At 45.7% G+C, this 27,043-nt stretch overlaps 1 protein-coding gene and 1 long non-coding RNA gene across 5 annotated transcripts in view; both read left to right on the plus strand.

Moving 5' to 3' along the window:
• Window positions 1–6,712, plus strand: part of LOC139799684 (uncharacterized) — a 63,571-nt gene extending 56,859 nt beyond the window's left edge. The window contains exon 2 of the long non-coding RNA XR_011727418.1: window positions 6,442–6,712. This is a non-coding gene — a long non-coding RNA (uncharacterized lncRNA). The remainder of the gene's footprint in view (window positions 1–6,441) is intronic.
• Window positions 6,713–14,751: 8,039 nt separating this feature from the next.
• The window catches only part of PIK3CB (phosphatidylinositol-4,5-bisphosphate 3-kinase catalytic subunit beta), a 100,350-nt gene continuing 88,058 nt past the window's right edge, over window positions 14,752–27,043 (plus strand). The window contains exons 1-2 of one of the 4 annotated variants that reach the window (XM_071751864.1): window positions 14,752–14,833; window positions 17,139–17,299. The gene's annotated coding sequence lies outside the window, so the exon portion shown is untranslated. Of the gene's footprint in view, window positions 14,834–16,154; window positions 16,221–17,138; window positions 17,300–24,796; window positions 24,938–27,043 lie in introns of those variants that run through there. The other 3 variants (XM_071751865.1, XM_071751863.1, XM_071751870.1) reach the window with 3 other exon arrangements.

A 27,043-nucleotide genomic window follows, 5' to 3' on the forward strand; every position in this document is an offset into this window, starting at 1 on the left:
AGAGCCCCGGCTCCTCTCGTCGTCCTTGGGGCGAGTAGGTGCCGGTGCCGGTGGCTGCGGGCAGGGCAGAGCCGTGCTGCGGGAGAGGACACACACACAGCTCTCACCTTGTACCCTTCTCCCACCCCGGCCGCTGCGGCTGTTTAATACCGCCTGATTCCTGGTATTCTTGTCCGTGTTTTAAGTGGTGAAAAAGTCATTTCCAGTCCCATGGTCGGTGTTTCACCCTGAACTCATTGAAAAGAGAGTGCGGGGTCAGGACTGTTTATTATGCAACCAATTAAAACAGGAAAATATGCAAGGGCTTCATTCAGCAAGATCCGGCTATTGTTAAGCCGAAAACGATATTTTTGTTTCAGAAATAATAATAAAAAAGTACATTTGTTACTTTAAAAATCTCCTCTCTGTGTGTGTGACGGACGCGACTCCCGGACGCTCCCTCCGGCTTCTCGTCCGCTGCATCCCGGGCCGAGACACTGGCCCTGCGCTGCCGAAGTGCGGCTCGATGGGACGGACGAAGGGCAGGGATCGGGGATCCCTCCTTCCCCCCTCCAGGGCTCTGCCTGTCCTGCTGGGTCCTGTCCTGCCCGCTTTCAGGGGAGGGCAGCGAGCTTCACACTCAAGGAGCCAGCTCGGTGCAGGTGGGCACCGGCATCCAGTGTGGTGTCTTAGGCAATAAAAGACGGTGAAAAAGAAAAATACTGCGAGAGCGAAAAAGCCCGACGCTGTTGTGGGCGACGGACAGGGCCGTAATAACCAGACCGCAGAGACCCGAGACGCGCTACAGAACCACCACCGCAGCGGCGAGCTCCGCCGATCTGCACTGGGCACAGTCTGGCTGCGGGGGCCTGGGGATGGAGCCGGACATCAGGAGGGGCCCTTAGCTCTGCGGGTCCCCTGCGCCTTCTCTATCTACCTATCGCACTGCCCCAGAAGCCATCCCTGACTCTGCGGGTCATGTCCACCTCTTGGCAGGGCTTCGCTCTTTGGCGGTGAAACATATGCCCCACAGCAGGGATGCGGCCCTGAGCAGCTCAGGCGGACGAGGGGAAAAAAGAGGGTCCTTCCGGCGGGGCTCGGCGCCCTCCCCCCTGCTCCGCTGCCCGCCCCAGGTAGCCCCCAGGGATGTGCTCAGCAGCGGGCCTGGGAAGCGCTCACCAAAACAATCGTTCAGTCTGGCCTAATGCAATGAGTTTATTTTAGTCCTTGAGCTGTATTGAAAACATTAGCTCTGCTTCTTGTGGTTGTTTACAGTATGTTGGTCTCAACATCACAGCCGCCCTTCTGGAAAAGTCTTACAGGATTCAGGCAGAGGGAAACCAACACAGAAGTAACTCGGAAAGCACGATGGCAAATGATTAATCAAATCAGAGACAGGAAGGCGGAGGTAATCAATGAGTTTTCACTTATAGTTTACTTGAATGGACATCTTTTCCCTTCTTCTTGTTTAGAAACCACATGGTTTTTTATTAGCTAAACAAGCAGTTGCAGGATTTAGTGGGCTGGTGGGAATTCGTTCAGAATCAGCTGCATGTTGCCTGAACCGGAGGTTTCGAGAAAACCTCGTGCTTGTTCCTGTCCCAGCACACGGAGCCGGGCGGTGGGCAGCGTGGCTGTGCTGCGCCCCGATGGAGCCCGTCCCCACACCTAGCGGGGACCTTCCCGGTCTCCCGGTGAGAGGGAGTCCAGGAACACAGAGCACGAACACATTGCGCTAAGAAGGGGAGCCTTACTATCCCTCAAGTTGCACAGAGAAGAAATACTGTGAGAAATCTCCTCAGGTGGTATCTAAAAGTGAAGCACTGGCTCTCCCTGCCCTGCTTTGGGAGAGGGTTCACCCCGTCCTCAAATACCGGGGTCCCGAGCTCGGTTTCCCTGGAGGGCGTGGGAACCCATCCGGCCCCGCAGCCCACCCTGACCAGGAGCAACTTGCAACTACGACAGTTTTGGTGGCAGTTCAATTGGTCCCCTACTTTCGTTTAAAGTCTTTTTCTTTTTTTTTTTTTTTTTTTTTTTTATTTTTCCACTCTCTCTCCAACGAGATTTCGCCACACACACCACAGGAATAGCTAATTAGGAGCGGTTACGAAGTAACGGGACGGAAGATCCTATCTGTCGTTTACACTGACTATTTTCGATGACATTAAGGCAGCGCGGGCGCGGCGCACAGCGCACCAGCCCGCTGTCTGGCTCTCGGGAGGGCATTACACTAACTGCTGAGAACTCTGGCTCTTGGCTGGGGCGGGAGTGTCTGAAAAAACGTGAGGCTCCTGAAAGTGGGCTCTGGACGACGGTGGGAAGCAGATCCGTGGCGAGGCAGATTCTATCTCACGGGCCGGGAGGTGCATGAGAAAAGCTGGGAGTTAGAGGCACGTTGCTGGCTCCGCCACTCAGAAAAGTCTGTGACCTGTTGTTTAAGATACGGAGCCCGTTCCCCCGTTTTTTTCCCAACGATAGCGGTGATTTTTTAAATTTTTATCGTTCTGTTCTGTGAAAACCCAAACAATCAATAAAGGACAGGGCACAACACGAGGCGTAGTGTCATAAGATATCAAAAGGGGGCAGAAACAAAACCGAATCACTCCCTAGTCATATTTTTCAGATTGCTTTTAACAAGATGTTCAGAAAAAAAAATTATCGGGCATGTGTTGTTGACGATGCTTCCTCCGCTCCTTGCTTTGAGAGCCGGTATTGCTTGGTGCTTATCAGCGACTGCGTCTGTGGCATCCGATACACGATTTCCAAGGCTCTTCGAGCTCAGGTACAAATAAGTATCGTAGTGCGAAGGCTGCTGACAGTCAGCCCTCGCTGCAGCCCGCCGAGCCCTTGGGCTGGGAATGGCTGACAGCCCCAGCACGGAATAAGAAGCGGCGCCGATAATGGGCTGGCACAGCCCAGGCAGCAAAGTGCTTATGAGCAGCATCGCCCCGGCAAATGTCCACCGCTGCTGGCTGCCTGGCTAATAGAAACCCACACACACACACCCCGGGCCCGGGATGAGGCTAAGAAGCGTTTCGGGGAGTGACAGGTCTCAGGAGGCTGTGGTTTTTGCAGCCGGGGTTCTCCGCTGTGTCATTTTCAACGAGGTGTTCACCTCGGCCCTGCTGCGAGTGGTGCGCCCCTCCTGCCTTCCAAACCATCCCCAGCCGGGAGGGATGCGCACTCAATGGGAACTGCGACTGGGATCCCCACTAGCACCAGTGGGAGACGGATCCCGGAGGCACTTTATTCGCGTACTCATGGATTGCCGTGGCAACGATCAGATGTCCCCGGTGCGTGGCAGGAAGGGCACGGAGCGGGCGGGCAGAATGGTTTCTCTGTCCCCCGGCCTTACAGGTGCCTTTCTGGCTCCTGTGTTGCCCTCAAGGTGTTTTCAGAAAAAGAAACTAGAAGTTTTTCAAATTTACAGAAGAATTTGTAAGTTCTTTTTAAATACACATCGTTGGCCACATCTCCTGTAGATGAGCCTCCTGCCTTGGTTTCTTTTTTTTTTTTTTTTTTTGTTCTTTCCCCAAATCTGTGAGCTTAGTTTGGAAGCCTCTTGGTTTGCCTTTTTTTATAAACTACTGTTTAGTTCATCCCAGAGCAGCCAAGTGTTGTCTGGGACTGTCACCGGTTGCCCTGAAATAGAAATAGGAACCACTTGTTTAAACATCCTAAGGTCCCAAAATCTCTACGAGCCATCACATAGGGTTTTTTTTCCCCCTTCCCGGAGTGGTAAGGGAGCAAAGGGATTATAGAGAGGAATGTCTGCTCAGGCTGCTACAACCACCATAAGATTTCGGTTTGCCTTTTTTTTTTTTTTTTTTTTTTTTTCCTTCTTTCCCATCAGTTTTTCCATTCCTTGAGGAAAATTTTTCAGTATCTGAATCAAAGTTCATTATTCCAAGTTTTTGGGGTTTTTTTGGTTGTTGTTTTGTTTTATCTTAGCCCCTTTTAATGTTTTCATTTTAAAAGTGACAGATTTGGTAGAACTCTCAACTGTTTCCCATTAGAGATGTAGAGTTCACCCATGTGCCTTTCTGATGTTCCACATTACCCGTTCTGGAGTTTAAAGCAGCAATACACCCTAAGTAGTTGCAGTTGGCCCGATGTGGGCAGCCCTCGTGTCTTTATCTCCCACCCCGAGCGCTCGCCGTGACTCCGGTGGCCTGGCCCGCAGCTGCCCCCTGCCGGCACCGCACCGCACCCGACCGGGGGCGAGCCCCGCCGGCAGCCGGTGCGGCGGGGTTCCTGCCCGGCTCCAGCGCTCCAGGCTGCCCACTGCAGGGGGGTGGCTCGCTGCCTGCCGCCGGCCACGGCCCAGGCGCTCTCATGATCGTCCGACTGCCAGAAAATATCATGGTGGGCGGGAGGGGTTTCCCCGCCTGCAGGACGTTCTTCCTTCGGTCTTGAAATGTGGGGAACTCCTGGGAAATAAATACGCAGTTGCACATTTCTCCTTTTTCCCCTCTTCGTTTCTCTCACTGCTTCTTTTTTCTTTTCTGCTGCCGACAGCATTTTGCCCTGTTGCTCCCTATTTGTAACAGCTTGTCTCTCCCCTAAGGAAAATGCCCTTTGTGTAAGAAATCGTTCTGAGTCCTTGTGTTTTGAAGTGTAGCCCTGTATTAGCAAAGAGTTACGCAGAGCAGTGCTTAGTAGACAAGGTAGAAAGTGTCAAGTAGTCTTCACTGACAAATTTTCTTGTAAATCCATGCAGGATACAGCACGTGTTTATAAAACTTCCTCTGTTGGGAACTGAGACCTTGTAACAACAGAAAAAGGTTTTGTACACACATATTCAAATTTTTGTGTTTTTGTTCATTTTATATTCCCCATCCCCCAAAAAATCTTACTGTGTGGTCCATTAATCTCAAGCAAACGAGCACATTTGTGACTGCAAAACGTGAAGAAAAAATAGAGGGTGTAGGTTAAGGAAATTTTCCTTTCTGTACATAGCTTGTGTTTGTTAATGCATGGGCACATGATGCACAGGATAGCTGCTAGCTCAGAGCAGCAGTTTGTCACTTATGCAACAACATCATGAAATGCTGTAGCTCCCAATCTAGCAGCGTTTAAGGTGCTCGCAGTTTATTAGATCCTGTGTGAATTCTGATATTCTTTATATGATCAGCTATTGCTATTTATTTGGAAAATAACTGAATATTTTAAAAGTAATAGGGGAAACAGAGTTTGCTGAAGAAAATCAAGCACATTGGGAGAATCCACAAGGCTCTGTGATATAATTTGTACTGAACTAAGAAGGAAGTCCTACTTTAAACTCCCTCCCTGAGGCCTGGCAGTGACCCTCCCCTGTTTTGGTTCTGCACTGAGGCTGGACAAGTGGACTTGTGCACCAGCAGTGTGACTGCCAGGGATTTCCCTTGACTGAACTAGCCAAGGAAGATCCCAAAGATTATTCCTATTCTTGCACCTCAGCAGTCAGCCCAGTTGGAGGGTGAGCTGTGGCATTGTTGTCTCCATCACCAACAGAGTGATATAAACAGAGGGAAATAAAGTGCAGCTGCATCCCCTGAGTCCTGCTCTGCCCAGCCTTGATGCAGGGGAAGCCACTTTCCCCTTCATCATCAACATCAATGTCCCAAAGTATTGAGCAAGGGGAGCTCTCCACAGTGAACAAACAGATGCCTCATTTTCCAGTTTTTTTTTTTTTCTTTTCTTTTCTTTTCTTTTCTTTTCTTTTCTTTTCTTTTCTTTTCTTTTCTTTTCTTTTCTTTTCTTTTCTTTTCTTTTCTTTTCTTTTCTTTTCTTTTCTTTTCTTTTCTTTTCTTTTCTTTTCTTTTCTTTTCTTTTCTTTTCTTTTCTTTTCTTTTCTTTTCTTTTCTTTTCTTTTCTTTTCTTTTCTTTTCTTTTCTTTTCTTTTCTTTTCTTTTCTTTTCTTTTCTTTTCTTTTCTTTTCTTTTCTTTTTCACCTGTTGAGTGCCCAATACAGAGAAGAGCAAGAGCTGAACTGTATACTCACTGAGCATCCACATCTGTACCCAGTGCAGTGAGGGGATGGGGAGCAGGTGATTTTTGAGAGGAAGGTGCTCACCTCTCACAGGGAATTCCAGGAATGGGAATTTTCTCTGTGGTTTATATGTATTGCTATTGTTATACTTGTTCACTCTTTAACAAGATTGGGCTGTTGCTGCAAGCCACAGCATATGAAGCAGGCCCAGCTCCTCAGAGCCCCCAGACAAAAGATTTCTGTGATATTTTCAGATTAATGACTACCTCAGATGGAAGGGTAACTTGGTCATGGAGAGTTCACTAGGACTGATGCTTCATTGGTGGAAATCAGAACAGTAGTAACAAAGTCAGTGCAGTCTTGTTGTATTAGGTGTGGGTTTCTCCTTTTATTGATATATTGGGTTAACAGTACTTTTTTTCTTTATCCTGTGCTTTGTGTCACTGTAGTACAGAATGGTTGTGATTTACCTTTTGTACTTTTTCCCGGAGAACTGAGTGAGATGGATCATTTTCTGGTGGTCACTTACTCTTTTCTGGCTAGCAGTTGGAAAGAAAGTTCATCCCCTTGAAACCAAGGTGAGGCAGGAGTAGGGCAGAAAATATAAAGCTCTGTGCATGGCTCTATTCTCAGATTAATTGAAGGAAGGTGCCTGTAGATTTGTGGATGTGACACAATGTGAGAAATGGGTTTCTGTATCTCTTACATTGTAGTTGAAATGTGAAATGAGCTCCATGTGGCAGCAGCTAAAGGAAAGAAAAAGGGAAAGAAAAAAAAAAGTCACTCTCCAAAAGTTTCAGTTATCCCTTGAAGCTATATTACAACATAGACTGCTCTAATTGAATCAGTGTGAGAACTTTTCCCCTCCGTTTAGATCAGTGCTCGTCTCTGTCCACTGCTCCCCAGAGATGCACACATTTGATACAAAGATGTGCTGGGGACACCCACACCTAGGTCAGGATTAGAACATTCAGTTTAATTCTTTCCGTGAAAGGAAATGTCACTTCTTAGATGCCTTTGCCAGGATCTGTTATGCTTTTCTCCCTCTTCTGTCCCCTCCTTTATAGCCTTAGCATTAGGGTGTGATGCAGGAAAGTTTTGTCTGAGTAAAGGCTACTAGGTCTGCTCTGAGGACACAACAGCTTAATTGTTCATTTCCAGAGAGTTTGTTGGGACAAATCAATAAACCCTAGGAATACTGGCAGTTTCTGTGATGATCCATGGTAATGGAGATGGTAATGGAGGAAGAATGTGGTCTTGATGCTGCTCAAACTCTACCACCCTATCAGCCCTGACAGGGAGTTGCCTGCGAGGGCTTCCTTTTCACCTGTGAAAGGAGGCCAAGCAAAGCCCGCTCAGTGTTGTGAGCCCTCATTTGTTATTTATTCAGAGTATTTTTAGAAGTACGGAGAAAATCTCAGCACATTTTTAAGTATCAGTGTTATTACATAACACAAAATTGACAGCTCTGAAAGCAAAAGCGATTGATACCTAAAGCCACGTCTGTTTTGTAAGTATTCACATGTGCGAAACAATACGTGATCCACAAAAACATATGGCTCTTGTATCAACTACATGAAATCAAGTTGAATTATGAAGACTTTGAAAAGGTCCTCAGTTTAAATGTACACGGCTGTCTGAAATGTCCGGCTAAGTTTAGTGAAACAATTAAAAACAGATAGATTGTCAGGATGCATAGACCAGGGGCAGAGTTAATTCAGTATGAAAGAAATGAGTGACTGGGAATGAGAGAGAAGAGCAGAAATGGCAGGAAAAGAGCAAGAGGGAGTGTAGAGACAAAATGCTAATAAGGGGGGTTAGGGAGAGCCAGGAATAGAAGGCAAGGGAAAGGAAGAAGTGAAAAAAAGGGCAGAGAGAAAATGAAGCAAGGATATGAGATAGGAAAGAGAAGGAGAGCAGCAAGAAAAATAATCACATTTTATTGTGTAATCTGACAACTTTCACTTTAGGAAACAAAGCCTGGAGCAGACCTAAAGGCTACTACTCACATATTGAAAGTATGTGGGAGGGTCTTTGATGTGTGTATGGGTTTGTGTTTGTATATAAATATATACACACACCTTTTATTATATAAATAAAATTACCTAGAAATTATAGTCTTTCTCCACTGCATACTGTTCCAGTTTTCCCCATGCTGCTGTGCATCCAGCAGCTCTGTGACCCAGGGCTTTCTGTTTCAGTTTTCTGTGTGTTTCTGTTCCGCCTTCTCAGATCTGGAACTGGTGCTTCTGACTCCCCAGTCCTGCAGCCCCCAGTGAGATGACAACCTGATATGATCTAGGGGCTGTTGGCTGAGCTATCACTATTGTTTGCCATCACTGTTTCCTTAATGTGATATTCATGGCAGTGTTTTCATTTTGCACTGGATGATGCAAATCCAGTCAAATGAGTTATTGTTGAATTAGGGTATTTTTTAGTGTTTTTGTCTTGATTGTCTCTCTGTGTGACAGCTACTAGTAAAATGGCATAACTTTTCACATTTCTGACTAAAAGTCATTGAGTGATATCCTAAACCACAGCAATGCTGCTTGATAATTTAGCAATTCTAAATATTGATCAGAATCTATCCACCTCTTTAAAAACAGGCCCTTTCTTATCTGAACATCACCTTTGGCTTGAGGACTACTGAGACCATCAGTTACATATCTGTGACTAAGCCTATTTATAGACATGCCCAGTAAACTGTGCTAAGTTATATGAGAAATAACACTCAGCAAGAAAAACTGGTTGGGAAGTGATCATCTCTCTGCTCTGGGAAGGCTACCTCAGAGAGACAGGAGTAGTGGGTAAGGTTAATAACTTGGGCAGACCAGTGTGACACACATTTGTCTAGAGATCCTTGTCTCTAGGATCTTCTGGTGACACTGCCAAACATCCCTGCCATCTGCCTGTCCATACACCCACAGGGCTTACTCTTCTCATTAGACCAAATGCACATTTTTTCTGGATCTTCTTAGCTGATCACAAGATTAATTCAAAGCTGCCTGTGGTCCTTGTGTGTGTGTTCATCTTAGACTGTCATTCTATGACACACAGCATGTTGAGGACAGTGGCAGGTTTCCTCATCTTGCGCAGTGACTGATTTGTTGCTGGATTTCTAGACAGGTGGGTGTACCCATATGGCTGACTCCTGGGTTTGCAATGATTCGTGGGTTTGTGTGAGCCATTCCAACTACATTTTCTCTTGCCTTAGAGGTTCTTCCCAGAGTGCAAGGGAGTCTCACACTCCTTCAGTTTTCTTCCATACACCAAGGTACAAAGTTTTCTAGTTTAAGAAAGGTTCACAGGTTTATTAAATATTATATGATTAATCTGTATTTTTCTGAGAAAAAAAAAAAAAAAAAGCTTCTAGCCATTGCTGGACCATTTGTGAATGTATTTTCTGCTGGTTTGGATACAGATTGGAGTTAAATATTGCCATTCACCTTCATCATTTCCTTGTTTCATTTTTCATCATTTTAATAGTCCTGTTATAGACAAGAAACAGAAACATGGATGTTTAATGCTTAACAATATCTTATTGTCTCATTGCTTTTGGAAAAGGGAATGGAAGAGGAAAAACCTCCCAAGCGTCTATAAACAAAACATAAGGAAGTGAGTTCACTATCCACGGGAAAGCAAAGGAGACTTTTATTTTAAGGGGAAATGCACCACTACTCTGGTACTGAACAGTTGTTTTCAGCAGGCTACAATACTGAAAAACTTGTCAGGAAACCCCAAACGGGGTTGTGTAACTTGGGAGCATTTCTGGGAAGATGATAATAAAAATGGTCTACCCATGTGAAGCCAATGGCAAATTGATACTGAGTTCTGTGTCACATACTTAGGCTTGCTAGGAAGAAAGAAACACCATATCCTGCCTTTTCCAGAGGTGTCATTTTTAGTGTCCACTTGAATCCAACCTCTTCTAGTCCATAATACCTCCTCCGTTGTTGCTTTCCAACCCTTGCCTCTTTGGAATCCCCTACCTACTCCATATTTTGTGTATTCCTTTTCCTTGTCCTCATCCCTGACCTGCCTCTGGGCTTTATCATGACCTAGAAACCCAGCTGGGTCAAGAGCTAGGCATCTTCAAGCTACTGGGTATTCAGGGTTGTCATCACTAAATATAGTGAAAAAGTGGAAGTTAGAACTTTTGAGGCGGTTAAAGGGGTGGATGGTGTAAGAAAAATTTCCGTGTTTTAAGAAATGAAAGAGACAGAATGAAACAAATCAAGCAGAAGAAGCGGCTTCTAGAGTCTGAGGCAGAGACAAAACATTATAGAATTTGGGATGAAATGGTTAACCCCTCCCAAAGTCTACAAACTTAGTGATCTCTGTGGAATAGCAAATAAGAGCAAAGGGCTAAATGCAGTACAGCATTATGGTCATTACTGCAAATGCAGAAAATGAGGCATAGCTTCAGTTTAGAGCTTCAAATTAATAACAGCAGTGGGTGTAATATCATCACAGCGTGAGTTTCCTTGGGGGCACCTGCAATATCTGTCTCAGCATGACTATAGAAAGGGGTTGTGATAAATTATTAATGCCTTGGGCTTGATAAAGCACAAATATAACCAAGCATCCTAATGTTATTCCCTTCCTCCAGAAGATGGCAAAAGTCAGCTGGACTTAACACAAACAGATAGAAAAAAATGTTTCAGGATTGTTTGTGCTGTACTCCAATTTCAGGTCATCTCTTGTCTAATACTCCAGATGGAAGGATTTATCCCAAACCCACTGAGATAAGCAGTTGTTGGGAGCAATCATCCATGGCACCTGCAGCCTGGCAGCACTGCCTTGTGCCAGGTGAGGTGCTGCCCTCCAGGCAACAGAAGGGGCTGCTTGGTGCAGCATGAGGGTGCTCTGAGTCACAGCTTAGGTCACACATCTGCTTGTAGGGGGGGAATTGTCAGTGACATATGCATGGAGATCACAGCCAGAAAGGCAGGTGTGACAAGGCTAAATCTTGTACATGTATTTGTCAGTGCTCATAGTATTGCAGACCTTCTGCTGAAGAAAAATCCCTTGAGACTCAGTCCTTGAGTGCCAGAGAGGTTTGTTCCCACTGGTATAGCATATATTTTGTCTAGGACAGTGTGGGGAACTTGAATTTACAGGGGAACCTTGACTGAAAAAGGAAAGAATATGTAAAAATACATAGAAAGAAACATCAGATTAAGTACAGATTTGGCAACAAGAATTTTTTTTTTGCAGCTCAGCAAGGAACTCTAGAAAAAGGAAAAAAATATTACTAAAAAAAATCAGAGGAGACACAAAATAAGCTTTTCTTTCTCACACAGTTTATTTTGTTCCTATATTTAGCTGCTCTGGAAGCTTAGAATTTCAACATTAGGAAAATGTGAGAGTATTTGAGTAAAGTGATATGCTAAAGTCAAGAGGCTTCCTGCCAGTGAGGGAGGAGAATTGAGGACTGCTTGTTTAAAGGATGCTTCTGAGGGGGCTCAGCTTAACCTGGTGCTTATCCCATAGTGAAGTTCTAATTTGAATGCAAATAAATTTGTCCTCACAGGTTTTTCAGCTTAAGGCTGTTGACAGCTGCTGTAGCTGATGATGCTCAGGGTGGATTTGTGCCTATGCCCCTGGAAGGAAAAAACAGCAATGGAATGGTTTGGAGAATGTTTGACCCCCTTGCAAAAGCCAGCATGCCAGCAACCCGTGCTATCAACACTACAGCCTGGCAGCCATTCCTCTTCTTAAATCTCTAAGAGGAGTAGGCTACATCCCTGACTGGCAAAAAGCTCCAAATGTCTTCTTAGCTACCTTGCAACAGGGCAGGACCAGAGTTGGTGAAAAGATGCATGAGCTCCTATCTGAGCTGCCTTTAGATTAGGTTTTGGGTTTGGACAAGGTGCTGACATTTGAACACACATTTTCTCATTTGAACAGTGTTCAGTATATCAGTCACATTGCTTAAGACCCATGATAAGGTAGTGATTGCAACTTCTGTTATGAGAAAATGTTCGTGTCACAGCTGACTTCTTCAAGGTCATATCCTTATTATTCAAGCCAACTGGGAAATTTTAACAACATAATTCTCTGACCCTCCACTCCCTGAGAAAATGCAAATTTATCAGAACAAAAGCTTGATCTTTTTTCTTTTTGAAGAACCTCAGTATGTCAAAATATTCTGTTTCCCGTCCAGAAGGAGGAAAAAAAATCTTGTGATCCCAAAATTTTTGGCCGAGTTGGGTTTTCTTGGTAATACAAATGTGCAGAAGGAATATTGCCAGCCGGCTGTTTTTAGCAGCGTGAGAAACAGAACCAACCACGGGCAATGACCCTGCATCGCCTTCATTTGCATGACTCAGCAATACTAATTGTCAAGAACCGATTCCGATCAGGTCATCGAGGGCTTTGCAACTGCTGCTGCCTTAGGTCAGTCCCCCCGGCTGCGTCACGGATGGCTTCCCCTGGCTGAGCGGCAGAGGAAGCGGGGAGACAATAGCTACAGCGGTAGGAAGCTTTCCAGCCTCACCCCTGCTTCCTCCCGGCAGCAGGGGCATTACCTGCTTGTCCGCTCCTCCTCTGCTGGAGGACCTTCCTAGAGTCCCTCTGCTCTGGCAGCGCTGGTTTGGTTAGAGGGAGTCACTTTCCAAATCCTGGAGAAATGAGATTGTTCTCCAGGAATGTAACTTACCGGTGCACTGCCGCGAGGTCCGGAGGAGCTGTTGCAGCGTTAATAGCTCTACTGCTGCCAGATGAAAGGGGAGCATTCAGATCTAATAAAACAACAGATGTTAAAGCAATTTCTGCCTTCTCTGTTATATTGCACATCAACAGGAATGTGGTAAAGTGCTTCTTTGTACCATTTAGCATCTGACATTTCAGCACATCTTGTAAGTGTGCATTAGGAGAGTGGAATGTTGCTATATTTGTACTTGCAGAGTTGGAATGAGAATAAAATCTGGAGAGTTGCAAGTGCACGTGGAATGTTTTCCAGGGGGGCTGACGCTGAGGAAATCCATCACAGTGAATCTTGAGCTGTCTTGGAACCCCAAGCTGCAAATGCAGGGAGACAGAACATGTATTTGTTTTGAAATAGAATTGAAAACTGTTGAAACTTGCAGCTGCTTCTCCAAACTCTGCTTATTTGTGGGATCCCCTGTGTCTGGCCCTGAACTGGGTCTGGACCCCAACCCACAAACTGTTGCAGCCTGGTCTCAGGCCTGCCTTGTCACTCTGAACTTGCCTTGGAGATCTGAAGGGGACAGATGTGTTGCTAGAGTGGTGAGGAACCAGCAGCCTTGGCTGCATTTTGATGTGGAAGACAGCCCTGGGGAGACAGGCCTAATGTTTAACTATCCTGTCCTTGTGAAGAGAATTGAGTTCTGCCCAGAGATGAAGGAACCCCCCTGCATAAAGTGCAGAAACTCCATCTTGGTAGATTTGTGCAGGGAGGGCCAGCATGTTTTAGAGAGTAGAGGTAAATTGTAGAGGCAAAAATAGTGTCGTTCCAGTCTGTCTTTCTCTGACTTCTCTATTAGCTTGTTTGAATGTTGCCTTTCTTTTCTAGGTTCCTTTCTCTGCTCCCACCTGGACTCTACTTTGTCCTTTTAAAGAGCAACATCAACTTTCATCTCTCCTTTGCTTCTCCTTCGCTCACCTGTGCTTTGCTGCAATGTCCTCTGTCTCCAGCAGAGGCTACTAAGGCTGCCTTTGAGGTTCCCAGGAGGTGCAAGGCTGTACTGCTGTCTCTCCTTCCAGAAGGCCCTCAGACTTTTCCCTTTGATGAGAGAAGCTGAACTGAACGTCTTAGCCAAGCCCACACCTCCCAAGGGTTTTTCATTGCAATTCAGACACTTCTCAGGCTACCCTGCCCCATGACCGAGCTCCAGGAGGATGTGTCCCTTCCCTCCTGCAGTCCACTCCCATCACCTTCACCCTCCCAGTGAGCTACAGAGGCAAACTGGGACAGTACAAAAGTGGTTGAGAGGAGACTGGGCCAGAAACAGCACATATAGGTGAAAGCAGAGACACAAAGGGAACAGCTTTGGATGATACTGGAGCCTGGACAGATGGGTAGATGGTTTATGGTAACAGAAATCTGGTTTTTTACCCCAGACATAAGGAATTAATCTCTCGGTAGGAGACTGAGCACTAGTTTGCAATTGGAATGTTAAGAAGTGGGCCAGTCAGCCAGGGAGCAGAGCTGGGGCTGTTGTCAGACACAGCCTTCCCTCCACAGGCGTTCATTCCTTCAACACCTCTGTGTTTCTGTGAGTAAAGGAGAGTCCCCCGCAGGCATCCTCCCTGAGCTAGTGCATGTTTGCCTCAGGCTTCTGCGAAAAGTCATTCTGCTTCCAGATGACCACCTGCATTCTGCTGAGCACTCCTGCCATGATGCTCCACTGCCCTCTCGCATTTTAGGCTGTTTTGGAGCGTTTCGTTTCTCTGAACTGTTCTGAGACTTCTGTGTCCTGGCTGAACAGAGGAATGAAAAGCTCCCTATCCTCTGTTACCCAAGCTGTTCTCTGCTCTGCTCAGCAAATAGTGTGTCTGTGTGTCAGAGGACTTTGGCGATGTTTCCCCTGTCAGCAGCAGACGCTGGGTGCGGGCGGACCCGCGGGGGCTCTGCCCGCAGCTGCCGCAGCCCCGACAGACCCAGCGCCGCGCGCGCACCGCTGCTGCTCCCAACCGCCAGGGGGCGCCACGGGGCCTCCCCGAGGGCGAGCAGGGGCCACGCCTCAGGCACCGGGCGGGGGGAGCGAGAGGGCCCGGGGAGGGGCTCCGGGGGGCGGAGGAGGGGCCCCGGGGACGGAGGAAGGGCTCCGGGGGACGGAGGAGGGGCCCCGGGGACGGAGGAGGGCCTGTCCTGTCCGTCACTGCTCCCCCATAAGTTCCTCGTGCGTCACGACTAAAGTGGGGTTGGTTGGGGTGTTTCTCTCGCCTCGCGCTTCTCGTCTGTGTCCAGTCGTCCCTCTGCCGCCTCTTCCCGCCACGGTGGCTTTGCTGTTAACCCACCCTTCCCCCTTAGAAACTTATTTATTTAGACTTAACCTAAAGTGTATTTATCAAGTGACTGGTATATAGAGCGACCCTGACTCTGCTTGGAGCTGCTGGACAGTAAAAGCTGGGCTTGCCGTGGGGGCAGCAGTGGCCGCTCTGGGGAACAGCAGAGTGCGGGGCTCTCGCTGTGTCAGCGCTGTGCGCACTCCTCAGGCTGCGGGGGAAGGCCCGAGGGCATCGCTGCCGTCTTCAGTGGAGCTGAAATTTAAGCTACGCCTTTTGTTGAAAAGAAACCGAGTGTTAAAATGCAGCACACGCGAATTACTGCCCCTTGGGCACGTATGGGCTGTACTTGCCCATTGTTGAGGTCCTCGGGCCTTCTGGCACCTTCTGCAAGGGGATTTAAAAGGATCATTCAGAAAAACTTAACTGAATGTTTACTAACCTTGCCCCAGGTGAAATGGGGCCACTTTATAAATACATATCCAATCTTTTTGGATACAGAGGTATCTCAGCTCAATTTAAATCTTGTGGGAATGAGTTCCGTAGTTTACTTATGTCCTGTATGGAAATGGATTTTGTAATTTAAAATGTTGCCTTTCAAATTGTATTGAAGTCATCTTGTTCTTGTATTTTTGAAGGAGGATAAACAGCCCAGAGTTGGCAAGAGGGACTTAAAAAAAAATGTGTTATTGTCAAAACATGTCAAGCGTAAACAGAACTTGCATTGCTATCCAGTCTTGTTAATGTCCAGACTCTCTGGACATTACCTAAAAGTTCTGTGTGTAAAAATATTTCCTTCCCTCAGATCTGAGTTTTCCATGCTTTCCATGTTCTTGCATATCCCTGTATTCAAACATAAAGACAGGAAGAGTCAAATCCTTGTCTCCTGTATCAATTGTAATCATACCAGGGAATGCTTGTATCAAGTCTCATTTTGTCTTGAAAAGCCCTGTTCTTTTAATCTTTGTTTGAATTTTCCCAGGCCGTGTATCATAAGTATCTCTGTGAAGATAAAGTAGCCAACAGATTGAGGGCTGATGTTTCGCCCTGAAGCAGGCAGTGCTGGAATCTCCCTTTCCTCCTAGTACCACCTGGCACATTATTTTTTTCCATCAGCTGAAAGAGTAGCTGTATAATTTCACATAACTGCAGCTGTACAGTGCTCACATATTTCAGGTTCTTACAAAGATATTATTTTCTCACTGTCCTCAAGCATCCAGGCACCTTGCTGCCTTCTCTGACCATGGCCACACATTTCCCATGAAGGCTTTCCAAAGATGTTTGCAGTAAAACCCAGGTAAATTTATCAAATCAAAAATCTATCACATCAAAATTTATCACTTCAAAATATGTGCATCTTTAAATAAGCTGCCATCTCGGTTTTGTTACCCTTATTTAAGGTTACCCCAACAGGCCAACTCTCAGACTTTACTGAAGTTTGCTTATGTAGTGACTGGGTTTTCTTTCTCTTTGGATCTTGTCCAGAGGAAGTAAAGAGCAGCTATCAGTGAGATTCCAGTAGTGCTTTGAGCAGAGGGTATGGCCAGCACATATGAAGATAAGATAGCACGACTCATTAGAAGAAGTGGCAAAATCTGGCCTGTAGATATTACCACTGTTTTTCCTTTTATTCAGAATGCTGGTCATGTGCCAATAGAAAAAGCTGCCAACTAAAATGTTTTAAGAAAGGAAACATTGTTTGAAGCCTGGCAATAAGTGTTTTCCTTCCCCTGAAATATGTGCTGAACATATATAAAGGAGACTCAGAAGTGTCCAGTGAGGTTTAACATTTTGTAATCATATGGATTGGATTTGTTAACATTTTTTACACTTTATTCTTTAATACAATTCTTTAATTGTAACTAATACTGTTCAGTTAAAAACAGTAATTAAACACTGAAAACAAGATAATGTAACGCAGTTGGAAAAATTAATTAAAAGGCAGAGTATAGCATTAAAATGCCATGGAATTCTTTGTTGGTTTATAATTCCTTTGCTGTTCTGCCACTTTTATTTGTCTTTATGCTCCTGTTTTTTCTTGTAACTGAAAACATCAGCTGACCACTCATGATGAATATGCAGCGATGCTGCCTCCCAGGATGTGTAGCTGCAGCCTCTAAGCCCAGTGTTAGAGCAGCAATTTAGGATCCACGTGGCCAATTGTTTTGCAGACATAATGGTGGTGTATTTATGTATCTCTAAACTTGTTTTTCAGGATCTGCGGCTGCCTGCGTATCATGAAGCTCGCTGGTTAACAACAGAAATAGAGCACTTGTCAGGCAGAAGCAATGCGTCAGTGCAAAATGGAATTCGCAAGACTAAAGTTTACAGGAGGCAACAACAAACTCTACTGTGCCGTTCTGTTAGGCAACAAAGGTAACTTGTTATGCAACATAATGAGGATTTGTGTGTGATAGACGGCAGTGGCTCAGTTACAGGGTGTTGACATCAACAAGCACATGCAGCGCAGATATAAGAGAATTGCTTTACATAGCAGAGAATTCAAAAGCTTTGTTGTTATTACAGAGTTTTTTCCAACTTCAAAATCACAGAATAAACAAATACACTGAGAGTAGCCCTGCAGTCTCCTATGGTCTGGGTAGGACCTTCATCATTTCCTTTTGGATTGGTCTGTGTCTTGACTGTCAGCCTAGGAGCCACAAGGTCAGGGCTCACAAGAGTCAGAGCCACAAGGACCAGGCTTGCAAGTGTCATGCATTTCATGTGGCTCTTACACATTTGGCAGCCCACAGGATGACAAGGGAAGAGAAAGAGTAGGAGGAGAAGTTAGATATACTCATAATATTGTTTGCTGCTGTCCAGAAGTCTGTGATGTCTAATCCCCATGCTCCCTGGCTGCTGTTAGCATACACTCTTGAGAGCCAATTATCCTCCCTGTAGGGAGCAGTGGTCATTCACTTGTTTTGCAGATAAACTGCCAGCAAGTGGGTTGCAAACAGGGCTGTTAACAGAGCTGTGGTTTATAAAGCAGCAAGGTTTATGTGCTATGCCAAATCACCTTTAAAAACAAATCTACCTGCTGGTGTGACTTAGCCTCTTGTTTATGATGACAGGATGCTCTCTGCCTCCAGAGCTGGGGCTAGACCCAAAGATCCTGTTTGCTGACATTCCAGTGCTGTCTCACTAGTGCTTTGGTAACTCACTGCTAGGTATGCGTTCTCCTGGCCCATACTGAACGTTTCCCTTGTTCAGCTGGAAGAGAGAGAGTCTGGGAGGAATCTCTTCCTGTGAGCTGCAAAGGAAAGTCTGGGCTTGAGGTTTACTGATGAATTCATGCAGGAGAAATAAGGAATCAGAACTGTGCCACATCACATGTGGAGTAGAGGATTATGCTGTAGTTGTGTTGGTAAACTTGGTCCTGTGTGGCTGGTTCTGTTTCTTCAGCATGCATGTAGCATTGTACCTGTAAATTTTGTTTGATGGTTTCTTTGTTAATCTGGAGTTAATGTTTGCTCTTTGCCTCAAACCATAGCCAAGCCTGGCTGGCCAGACCACATTAGGGGAAGCCACTTCTGTAGAAAAGTCAAAGGTCTCCATTCCCTCTGTACTGTGCCTCTGTCAGAGGCAGGCTGCTGGAGTTCTGGCTGTGTCAGTGACTCAGCAAGGGCCTGATCTTTTTAATCTGATTCAAACAGGAGCTCAGCTACTTAGCACGGAAGTACAGTTAAGGATAAACCACTGAGTTAGCCACTTGACCTTGGTCAAGCTACTTTCCCTGTTGGTGACTGGGATTACATGGGAGCATCATGACTATGAACCATCCCTATTCCAGTGCTTGAGGATTTGACCACACAGATTGAGATAGCTAAATAAGGGCTGTGAAACAAAAGCTGCTTTAGTGAGTTATGGTGTAATGTTGAGTATGACACTCAGGCCAAGGTTTTCAGACTAATATCTGAGAAAATCTTTGAATCTGGAGCCGAATAGAGATTTTATTTCCAGAGATGCCAGACATCTGCCAGTCAGCAGTGGCTTCTTTGCATTTTAAGGCAGGTTGGGTTACCTGGTCCTGTTTTTTATGTACTTTTTAAAGCCCCTTGAACAATAGCAATATATCCTGATGGAGATACATTAGGAGCCACCGTGTTTGAAATATTTGGTGATTGTACAGTATTTTTTAATTTAGTCAAGGTTAATTTAATTGCCAAAGTAGTTAAAATAAGTCTAACCGTATTAACATTGCATCATAAAATGCAATAAGATTCCATACTGTAAGGATAAGAAGAAAACAAAGCAATCCTGCCTTTCATGCAGAAGATGCTATCTGGCACTTGCATAGATATTGTACACATATTTAAAGCCACCCTTAATGCGTAATGCTGTTATACAGCCCTCACTATTTTGTAGTAGTTCATAGAACTTGTAATGAACAAGTATGAATATATCCCAGGGACTCTAGAAAGCATTACAGCGACTTTACAATGACCCTCTTAAAGTAATCCCCACAAGCATCCTTGCTTTTCCACAGAAGAACATCTTGTTAGCATCCGTCAGGATGAATGCCATTTCTCATCAAGAAAATGTGGATTACAGAGCAGGATGGGAGCTGCGCAGAGAAGGCTCACAGGTGAGTAACGGGCTGGCTTTCTTTTTGGTGCGGGTGCAGCGTGTTTTCAAATTCCCTGTTCAGCTCGGCTGAGCCGGGGGGTCATGGCGAGGTGAGCTGCTGTGCCAGACAGCCCGGTGTGTGCTGCTCTCCCTGAGGAACCGCGCTTGGCTGCGCGGCAGAATTGTGCTGCTGGAGGATCCCCGTCCGACCTGCCTCAGGGTAGTCTTTCCGCTCGAATGCAGCTACTTGCAAATGTTCTGCTGCTTGGTTTCTCTGCAGCCCTGCTTTCAGGACGATTTCAAGGTCAAGGCTGTGAGTGCAATGCTTCCTCTCAGCTTGTGAGGATTGTGGATGATTATTCACGATACACTTGTGCCCCAGTGCACTGAAACGGTACTTTGCTCAGTGACTGCAACCCACCTAGGTGCACACAGTTCATGGGCTTTTTGTGCATCTGTCAGCCCTGCTGCTTGTCCCCCATGGTCCACAAGTGGACAGTTGGGCTACCCTAGCCTTGGGGTTCTTACCCCAGATACTGTTCACAGGGAGTAGCTGAAGTGACTGATGCTGGGGATTAAAGGCAGCTTCTGGGGCTTCCCTTCAGCCACCACTTCCCTTTGAATAGGCAGCAAACCCACCTTCCAGCCGTGCCAGCACCCAGAAACACTTCTGGCACCCTTACCATTCCCAAGGTCTCTGTGTCAGCACCTCTTTCTCTGTCATTTATTTCTTCATCTTCTTACCCTGTAGCAGAGGATGCCCCACCACTTTCTCAGCCCTCTTGCCCTGCTCTGTGGAGTTCTGTATTCCGTTTCCACTACCACTGGAATCAGGAACAGCTCAGTAAAGTTTACGTGAATAAACTATCACACATAGAACTGCACAGACATTGCACCATTTTCACCAGCATCTTGCCAGAGTATAAATGAGTATGACTGTTTAATAAGCAAAGAAGGATTTTCATATGTAAGCATTTGGACTGAGCTTTGGTATGGTGGCAGGTGGATGTGTGGAGATGTGTGGTTTAGTTCTTATTTTACTGTCTTCCAGGTATTGTATTAGTGTCAGACTCATCTGGGTCAAGACAGTGCAATTTGCTGCTTGGCAGGAAGCTTGCAATCTGATTGCTCCTTGTATGGATGTTTTTTTGTGCAAATGGTGTATATGCAGTGCTTTAAAGACAGTGTTGCACCCAAACTATACCTAGATACACCTTTCCAAAATTCAGGAAATGTGTAAGTAGCTGGATTTTATTTTAATGATCAAGAGAACCTAAAATTAAAAGATATTACTTTAACCTGCTTCCAACAGGTTATAGGCACTGCATTGCACCAAGTCAGTGTCAGAGAGAGGATGAGTTGGACTGCCAAGGACTGACAGGTGGCAGACTGACTTCAGCTGACTAAAGTACTAGAAGTACTTTTATACTGTACTCTAAACCGAGCTTTAAAGCGGGTGTTTTAGAGGTATAATGAGTATAATGTAATAATAATAACTTAATAGAGTGCTAGGACTTAAAGGTACTGCTGGTAAGATGAAACTTTGAATTATGCACTTTCAAAATTTAACATCTAATGAAAAATTAAAGAATGAAATAAGTGTGAACAGATCAATAACCCACCCATCACATCAATAACCCGGTCCCTGAAAGCAGCCGGCAGCCTCCATGGGGCAGTTAGTGTACTCCCTTCTCACAGCTGCTTGCATCTTTTCCCAAGACTGTGGTTTGGCTTAGTTTTCATTTTGTTTGTTGTCAGCACAGGCTGATTTGAATGTGGTCTGAAAAACAGTTACAATCTTAGGGTCTGCCTGTGAGAGAGTTTCAGCTGTGTTTTCAGAAGTGGTCATATACATTGCTGATAGCAAATGGCTCTCCACTGATAGTCAGTCTATGAGATGAGTAGGTTTACTTTCATACTTCTTAGAAAGAAACACTCAGAAATCTGCTGCATTTATGATATGCAAAGGTCACTTACTGACAGAGAAATGTTAGGTAGTAATGTGTAAGTTTTTCTCTGCCTTTCCCTACCCAGCAGGGACTACAAACAGAGCAGGCCCTGGGGAGCAGCGGGCAGCTCTGCCCCTTTGCCTGCCACCTTCTGGCCTCTGCTTGGCCTAGGTTACTGTTAATGCTTCCTACAGGGCTGCTCTCCACCTGAGATTGCTGCTGTGCTGCTATCCGTGAACGGTGGGTTTGGGCTGCCTTCTCTTCCCATGGTGAAAGCAAAATACTGAGCATCCCATTGCCCAGTCACAGGGTTATCCTGTGCTCTTGGGGTTATTGCCAGACACCAGTCTAAGCACACCTTCTGGTCTTTGTGTTTATGTGTGGGGGGTGTTTTCTTGTTTTGGGTTTTCTTGTAATATTCCAGATCTTTAAAGTTATGTTAATACAAAAAAAGTAAACCTTAAAAAACCCAACAAAACAAACAGAAAACCCCAATTGTAGACCTTATAAAAAAGCAAAAGATTTAAGTTATGTATACATAAAATAATATATTTAAAAATAACCTAATAAGTAAAATAACCTAATAGTTCAGACAAAAATTAACAGATAATTATTATGAAAACCTCATATTTTTAAAGTAATTCGCATTAGATTTTTAAATGCTAAGCATTGACAATATCATCTCTTCAACAGCTGAATTAAAGACTACGATAGTGTTTTTTTCTCCAACTAATGTTACAATGATATGGAAAAGGATGCTTAATGCTGTTAGTTGATTAGAATTGGGCAAGAACAGACAAGAAAAAGATACGGAACAACACAAAGCCAATTCCTTGTGGACTTCAGAGGACCATCAGGTCATTCTCACTGCTTATCAGAAAATATGTAAATAGCTCCTGGCTCCCTTACTTGATCAGATAATGAGACATGATCCTTTTTTTCCGTAAGCCTTCTTTCCAGGGAACTCACCCTACTCAAGGTGTGTAATGAGAGATGACAGGAGAAAGAAAAAGCAAGAAAAATAAAAGATAACACCAGATAATGAAAAGGATACAAAGATCCTGAGAAGTGGTGAGGTAGAGGCATGAATTGTCAGGATCTGAAGAATATGCTGATGAGTGGAAACTAGGTGAGATGAATCTCTGGTCAGGCCTATGTAAGTTAGGCCAGGCAGACAAGCTGTCTGCATGCTGCAAAATCCAACTATGATAATGGACATTCAAAATAAGATTTATTCACAGCAAGGGCAAGAAAGTGAACAAGTCAGACTGGTCGCTGCAGTACCTTAGTACCTTTAGCCTTTCAGGCTATGCTTAGGTGCAATGGCATTGTTCAGTGCTTGGGTAACAGCCCTTTGCGGAGAGCATCATCTGTGTTGGGATGGCTGATGGAAGGTGGAAAAGTGAATGTGTTAGCTGTACTTTGTGGGAAGAAATTGAAAGTCTGGATTATGGAGCTGTCTTAGGGACACTCATTGAAGAACTGGAGCCATCAGTGCTTTTGCTGCTGATTGTTCTCTAAGATTTTTAGGTTGACATTCCAGTTCCTTGGCACAAGTGGTCATACCACCATGTCAAAAGGAAATAAGAGCCGTTTCAAAGTGTGTTTTAACCTGCAGAAGCTTTAAAAGCTGCTGGTAAAGTGCTGTCAAAAGTCAGTCATGGAGAGCTGTACCTCACTCAAAATCTGTTGGTTCTGATGAGGATAATAACTCAAAAGCACTCAAAAGCAGTCTCTGATGCTTAGAAGTGGAAAACACTTCATAAGGTCCTGAGTGAAACTCTTTCTCCTAGTTCCTTCTCAGCTGCTTACAGGGTTCCTATCACGTCTGCTGTTGCTTTCTGCAGGTGTTAGAGTAGATGCCTAAATTTAGATCATTGAACAACCACTTCCAGATACAGAAATGAGTAGTGACTCTTCCGTGCTGAAAGAAACCAGCAGGATATATTCTTTTTCCTTTAAGAATGTTGCTGTTAAGGAAAAGTCAAAAGGATATTGGGAAAAGGAACAAAAGCTCTATTTTAGCCTGCACCCATCCCATTTGTCTGGTGGGAAAGAAGTTTGCAACAGTGGAAAGGAGAGGGAGATGCAGAGAGCACCATGAGCAGGCAAGGGAATGTAATGTATCCTTGGGGTGTGACTGTATGCCAGATACAATTTTGAGTGAGCTCTGACTACTCTTTCTGCAGATCCAAGTGGAAGTTGCATGTATAGCGTGCCCTGAATTACCTTTCCACTTGTGAGAGTGGTGCTGCAGGATGGTAACTGGTGGGCAGAGATATTTGTTCAAGAAGAGGGGAAACATCACCCTGCAAGAAATGCCAAGAAAGCTACTGCTAGCTGGATTTTTTTCCTCTGTTGTGAGTCAGGAAGGTCTTAGCTCATTACAGGGGGCAGGGAAGAGCTCTAGCCCTGAGGATCTGCAAAGATAACCCATGAATATAGGCTTCAGAAGAGCCTGGAAAAGGAAGCTCCAGGTGGAGGCTGCTTTGGGTTCCTTTGTTCTGTGACTTTCCTGACCTGCTCAGATCCCTGTTTGTGACTGGCACAGCTGTAGGAGAGACTTTGTTATTGTTCATTGCAACCTGTTGCCCATAGCAAGCATTAAAAGAATGTCAGGCTTGAAAAATAAATTTTTGTCATATTTTTAGCATATATTCTGACTGTAGGTTTGAAAATTCTCATTATACCTTTTTGCAAGTACTCAGATTTACAAGAGACCATCAAGTGCCCCTGCTGATGAACACCATCCATTCTTGTTGCTTGTGATAGCCAATAAAACAGGAATACGCAGTTCACCTTTCCCTCTGCAATGTTCCAGGCCTCCTGCTAGGGCATTTTCTGGATTCAGGTTTTTCTTAGAAGCTATGTTTGCTTTTGGTACCAACCTTCACCAGCAGCACAGCCACAGGGTTGTGGCCCAGCACTCAGATGATGATATTTTAATAAGTTATAACCTGTAACTTCAGGTATAGTGTTTAGAGTGAAGTTGTTTTGAAGACTGGAGTTTAGCAAGATGTCCATTCCAGCTGTGGACAGCTGGTTTCTGCTGGTGTCTGAAAAATGCGCATCAGAATTGCATTGGCAGGGGGGTGCGGGGCTGTTAGGGGGTGCGGGGCTCCTTTGGGGAGCTCCGGGCAGGCAGCGGGGCTCCAGGCAAGTGCTAATAACGCCTGGGGGAAAAAAGGAATGTGGTTGAAGCCCTGTGGGGTGCAGGGGGCTGGGAGTCCCGCTGCAGCTCGTCTTACCCCTATCCGGTACCGTGTAGGTCCGGCAGTGCCGCTGCCCCGGTCCTGGCCGAGGCGGGGGCGGAGGGGCCGGGCTGCCCGGGGCGGGGCGAGCCGGGGCCGCCCTCTTGGTGCGAGCCTGCGGGAGACGGGGCTCCAGGAGCACAGCCGGGTAGGACGGCGGTGCTTGTTACTTCTTCGTTTCAGTTTTTGCCTTCCACCCGACCCTTTCCCAGGACTGAGAGCCCTGGGGCGGGGCCGTGCGGGCGGTGAGTTGCTGGGGCGGGCGGGTGGGTTTGCTGGGCTATGGGGTATGCCCGGCGCTCGGGAGGAACAGGAGAGAGCCGGGCTGCTGCGCTCTCCTCGGCCCGGCATGGCTAGGATGGAAGGTGAAAGGAGCCGGGCTGAGGCTCCCAACCACGGCAGTGTCCGGGCTTCGGCTGCTGCGGTGGGAGAGCTGAGCTCCTCCCTGCTATGTCTCGCCCGGAGCCCGCTGCTGCCTGGCTGTGGTCCGGCCCCGAGTGTGCGGGCTGTGGGGATCCCCTTCTTTTCTTCGATGCCTGGGACTTTTTCATTTTGTGGGAAGCTCTTCTGTCCCACTTCACTGCATGCTGGTTTACCAGCTTCCTAGCCTTTCGCGGTGGTGCATCCCCAGGAGCTGAATCCCAACTCCCTGGAGGTGCTTCTGGGGTCTCTTCCAATTTTACAGAAGGTAGTGGGTGGATGAGAAGAGGTCTTGAGATTATACCAGATCAGATGCAGCTGCCTCAAAAAGAAACCAGGGGGGAAAAGGGGAAAAAAGGAATTAAAACTGCCAAGGAGATGTGAGTAGTGGGGCTATTTACCCGAGAGCCCTGGGAGCAGGGCCTCCAGTAGGGAAACTTTAAAATTCCAGGAAGGTCTGGCAGCTGCCGGGAGTGGGAAAGTGCGGCTGGCTGTGTGTCTGAGGCTAACACCTCCTGCCAGCATGTGTCAAACCGTTTAGGGTGTGTTAGTGGGAAGAATTCACCAATTAAAACGACTCTTCATCGTTTTTTCTTCAAATGTTTTCCATGTGTGCTGTCCTGAACCATAACCTCATTTTTTTTAACGATGTGAAGCATTACTGTTGTCTGTTTTCCACAGCAAGGTGTTTTCCTCTGCTGTGATTAATCACCCTGTTTTTCTTTTCCAGTTAACATGTTCACTTGGAGTGCTGAGACAATAAGTGTCTCGTTATATGATCTGGGCTCAGCATTATCAGTGAGTTTGTCCCTTACATTGGATTCTTGGTAGACAGGAGGTATTTTCAGTATTTCACTGGCAATTGTAACATGTGGGAGGTCGCTTGAGCCAATGGCCTGCTAAAGCATGAGCAGGCTGGGAGGGATTTGATGTGCATATGGTCACTCGGGCTTAGTTCTTGCAGACACTACTTGTGGTAGGAGAGCTCAGACAGCTACTGCAGCACCATGTGCTGTTCATTGCCCTCAGGTCATAATTGAGAGGAAATGTTTGATTGCAGTGTTCCAGCAATAGTTTTTGTACACTAAACACAAAGATCAGCAAGTTAATCTTTGTCAGGGCAATGCACAGCATTTCCTAGTGAACTTAGTCCCTTCTGGAAATAAGAATGCATGTGTATGGAGCTGAGATGCTTGAGAAGGGAAAGAAATGGAAGAGGAACAGGTAACTACTTGCAGTTCCCAAGCATGGGAAGAGTCTGGCAGTGCTAGGCCATGGCTTCTCTTGTTGGGCCTCTTGTGTCCTGCTGTAATTGGTTTTGTCTTTAGGAGTGGCAGCTTTGAGGACCCTCAGAAATGGTGAGGAACAGGCATGGTCTCCAAATACGTTATTTTGCAGAAAATTTTAAAGTGAGGCATATTGCTTTTGCCAACAGTAGCAGTATATATATTTAAAATGTTGAATACTTTTGGTTGACAACTTTGACTCAGCTGCAGAATGGCTTCCTTGGCTGGGCTGCATCTACCCAGCTGTGTCATCATCTCCCTTTGGGGTGATCTCACACCCACCTTGTGGGAGGTGTGCCCTGGAGGGTACATTCAGGGTGACTGAGCCATAGCCCCAGTGAGGCTCTGCTTCAAAAATGAAGGTTTTGTTCAAAACCAAAAGAAAGTAGAAAGTAGATCTTGTGGGCTTGGAAATAAAATACTAGCCAGAGTGCTTTTAGTTTTTTTTTTTTTCCATGGAGGAAGCCACAGTTTTTAGTAGAAAAATATAATGGAGTTTTTTGAGCAGCCCCAGGCAGCAGTTATTTAGACCTGATACTAATAGAGGGATGAGAAATGGATGCAGTCCATCTTGTCTGTTTCTCATTTTGTCAGCATCTCTGAGAGAAATGCCCACTGCCAATTTGTCCTAGCATGGTACTTATT

The sequence above is a fragment of the Heliangelus exortis genome, chromosome 9 (genome assembly GCF_036169615.1).
Source record: "Heliangelus exortis chromosome 9, bHelExo1.hap1, whole genome shotgun sequence".
Lineage (NCBI taxonomy): Eukaryota > Metazoa > Chordata > Aves > Apodiformes > Trochilidae > Heliangelus > Heliangelus exortis.